This window comes from Rutilus rutilus (genome assembly GCF_951802725.1).
Source record: "Rutilus rutilus genome assembly, chromosome: 11".
Taxonomy (NCBI): domain Eukaryota; kingdom Metazoa; phylum Chordata; class Actinopteri; order Cypriniformes; family Leuciscidae; genus Rutilus; species Rutilus rutilus.
The window spans coordinates 39007352-39011380 of NC_140216.1; the positions used below are offsets into that span (position 1 = coordinate 39007352).

The following is a 4029-nucleotide window of genomic DNA, read 5'->3' on the forward strand; positions in this document are numbered from 1 at the left end:
ATATGAGGTTTATCACAGCGTTTACAAGAGCATCAGGAGGTCAAACATCAGATCAACCGTGTGGATATTTGAGCACATCCTCAATCAACCAGCAAAATGACGTTACATTTATTTACATGATTCGCTTTTATTACTTGCATGAAAATCCCAGTGAACTCTCTGGAGGAGTGTTATAAACGCATGAGTCATTATTTGTATTAGAAATGTATTAATAACCACCTGTTCATAAAATCACTGATTTCAAAAGGTCCTTTGTGAAATGAATGTGTTGGTTTATGTTCAGAAGAGACGCATTGCAAAGTGAAGTTCTTATGCAGTTCCTCTTTCCCTTTAATATTTAATATTTAATATTAATATTAGTGCTTTACTGCCGCCTCTGAAAAGGCTCTAAAATTCATTGAAAAAATAGACATTGCTAGACACTAAAAATATCCTCCTTAAAAAGCTGTGCTGATCTGTGTCCAGTCAATGACAACTTTAATGTTTGTTACTGTATCATCACTATTGTCAGTGTCAGACTCGACCTTCGTCTCAAATGTGAATCCTCCTCATCCCTGTACATCAGTAAACACCACTGGTGTAAAGCAGTGCTGATGGGTAAACCTTCCTCACTACCAGGAAAACATGCACATTTTGTACATTTTGTTTTTAGATGTTAATTAAGAATTTAATGCAAATGTATTGAGAACATCTCATTATAAACCAGATGTGATTGTTTACTTTCTTACTCTAAATACTTTTAATCCTTTACAGTTTTAAACGCTTTTTTTCTTCCAACTTCGTTGTTGCCTGACTGATGACTCTTGACACTGATTTCTGATCAGTTACTGAGAGTGTTTCACAACACGTCCAGACTCTCCAACTTCACAGTAAAACATGTATAAATAGCTCTCTGCTGTATTTAAATACAGGTTTGGACATTTCAGTAAAGACATTTCTTTCCTATGTAAATTAAGTTCATTATGGATCGCAGCTTATTCATTTGTAAGTTTAGTATCCTAACTCTGATGTTGAATCCTTACTGTTAAACTGTATTGACATCATCCAGACTCTAAACATCTGACCTTTATCCAGAATGAGGATGGAGGAATTGGAGGAAGACGTTTTTATTAATTGTAATTTTAATCTTTGAGCATTTACCTGAGTGAGTTTAAAGGAGAAAAACATGATAAATCATGTGACATTTATTGTTTAAACTGCAAATTTGGACTAAATGCTGATTAAAACTGTTGTGAGAGATGTGAAGTGCTGGAGAATAATCGAGCGATGCAACCCCCCCCCCCCCCCAGTCACTTGTACCAGTGATAAAACTGTGCTAGATGATGTGTTTTGTGAGTGATAGATTATTATAAATATTCTCAGCCCTCTTTAGTCAAAAATGCACATATCTGTGGGAAGAAATTATCAAGATTCTTCAAAGATTATCATTAAGGCTTCATGACATTTGTTGCCCTCATACATGATGTTTCAACCCAGTCTCTTACTACTGCGTATCTATACCACAAGTTTTCATTTTCATTTGGCGTAGTATTTACACGCCAAAGTCACATTTCGCGTTCATATGGTATGCAAAACCCTCCCGTTAAAGTTCTATTGACGGAAAATGCATATGCATTGCACGCAGAAATGTATTATAGTTAACGTCATCGTCCCGCCCCTTAATCGTACGAAGATTCACGATTCCATCTCGTGCAGATGCCGAAGGTGCATGCAGAAATACGTGTTATTATTTTATTTATTTTTTTGTTTTATTTTTTATTTTTTTGTACAGAAACATAACTCATAATCTCTAATGGGGGCGAATGGTCACATAATTTAATCTATTGATTCGTGACACGGGCACGTTTATTTCGTTATTTTCGTAATACCAGCACGTTTTTTAAACTAATGTATTTTAAATGGGAAGCGTCTTTCGTGATCACAGCACGATTCTTTCTGCCTATCGGTAGAGAATGTCTAATATGGCGAGAAGTTTCACTCTCACTGCAGTTCCACTCTGATTCCATATGAGGGCGCTCACAGGACGAGTGCAGAATGAATGGAGGTTAATGGCGGTATACCCTTCAAAATCCACTTTTCTTAGGATATAATTTTTTGTCTAGTAATTTGAATGTTGTATTCGAAAGGAGATGCAAAGAAATTACACATTGCTGGGTGTTAGATTTTTTAGAGTCACTTATTTGCTTTAAAAAGTCTTTCAAAATGTCAATGACGTCAGAATGCTGACGTCATTAGCAGAATGCTAGCGTGTTATGGGCAACAACAACTCAACCTGTAAGAAATCGAAAGGACATAAGTACTCGTTCATTCAACTTTCGACCTAAAACCCATGTTGAACTTGCAAAATCTACAATCAGATCTGAGATTTCTCAACGGCAATCGGGTGAAAGAGACAAATTTAGCTGTCTAGCCCCATTGACTCCCATTCATTCTGCACTCATGGCGATCGCCCCCCAGTTGGACTCTGGTGGTACTACAACCAAAATTCGGTGCAATAGAGCTTAAAGGCAGGGTAGGTAATCATTTTTCTAAAAAAAAAACATTCCAAATTTGTTTAAACTGTCTTTATATACCAATACATAATTAAAATGTAAGTACTCTGAAAAAGAAAATATAAAAATCGAGTGACTGTAGACCTTTTAATCTGCAATAAACACAGCTCATTATTTCCGTTCACTCCACCCCCTCCCTTCTGAGCTCCTTCCAAAGCCACGCCCCCAAAACACATGAACGCGCGACGCCAAACGCTCAGGCTCAGCTGGAACAAGACGCATTTATTACCTGAGACGAGTGGAGAGGAAGGAGCGCAGTACATACAGTGACATCATGTCAGAATCACATGTAATAAAATACCTAACTTTATCACTATGAATATAAACAAATAAGATTTCTTTTAGTACTCACTATCAAGCTAGCATATCGATAATGGTAAAGTTTCATTCGGTAACGAGCTATATTTATAAGGCAAAACTAAAAACAGGTTGCATTGATACACGTTTTTCCATTACCATCAGTTACACTGTGATGAAGGTGAATTTCGTGTAAGATTCATAACATATACGGTGTTTTGCATGTAAGAGTTTCCATGATGAAAACATTGTTGACTCTAATGAAGACTAACGTACACTCCGAGTCCGGAGACAAGTACCGCATCGTCGGTTCGAGGACAGGTCCGGGGTTGAGGGCGAAGCAGAGGAGGTCGTTCAAGAGAGCGGGCAGGGTCCGAGGAAGTAGTTTTTGCCTTGTTTGCCTTCGCTGACTGCATATGCAGGTGCTTTGAGCTGAATATTTCCGGGAACGGTGACATGTGATGAGTGCACGCAGGGCAGCGCGCGCAGTGGGGCTCGGGGCGGGCACGAGACATGAATGCATCTGATTGGTTCTTTACATTCGCACCGAATGGCAGTGATTGGTCAGAGTTTTTACTGTCCTGCAGCTGCTACAGAGGTCTGATTTTTTTCATTCCTTTTTCTAAACACATAATGTATTGACTACTATCAGGATGGAAGGACCATTTCACCCAGTATAAAAAAAAGTGTTTCTGAACAGGATTACCTACCCTACCTTTAATAGGGAGTGGGCAGGCTCTCCGTAGACGGGCTCTGCTATCGGGCTGCAGCAGAGAACCTGTTTAATCAACATTAATTCACAAGATTTTATCTTATCATGGACCATGGTTTATATATTTTTTTAATGTTATTTTTCGATCTTATTGCCAATGAAGCTGGATTGCTTTGCTGTTTATTGATATTTAAAAAATGATATTTTATCAGTAGGAAATCGCGCTGAAGAAGTCTCGTTCCGAACACATCGCGATATTTGGCATCAGTTCACGTGTGCCAGATGTTGGTAAGTAGTAATAAATACGCTGTCTTAATAATGTGTGATATAATGTCTTTTCTGTTTGTCGATATTAATAAGATTAGCTCACATTTAGTCACTGCATTATATCTGTCATCGCCACGGAGGCTTTGCGTTTCATTGCTTTCTAATTCTAAACAGGGTGATTAATCACCGTCTGTCACGTGA

The 4029-nt window shown here is 38.1% G+C and overlaps 1 protein-coding gene across 1 annotated transcript in view; it reads left to right on the forward strand.

Moving 5' to 3' along the window:
• The window catches only part of LOC311299928 (H-2 class I histocompatibility antigen, Q10 alpha chain-like), a 23794-nt gene extending 23574 nt beyond the window's left edge, over positions 1–220 (forward strand). Inside the window, exon 12 of the mRNA XM_084423886.1 lies at positions 1–220. This exon is cut by the window's left edge and continues 166 nt beyond it. The gene's annotated coding sequence lies outside the window, so the exon portion shown is untranslated.
• Positions 221–4029: the final 3809 nt, after the last annotated feature.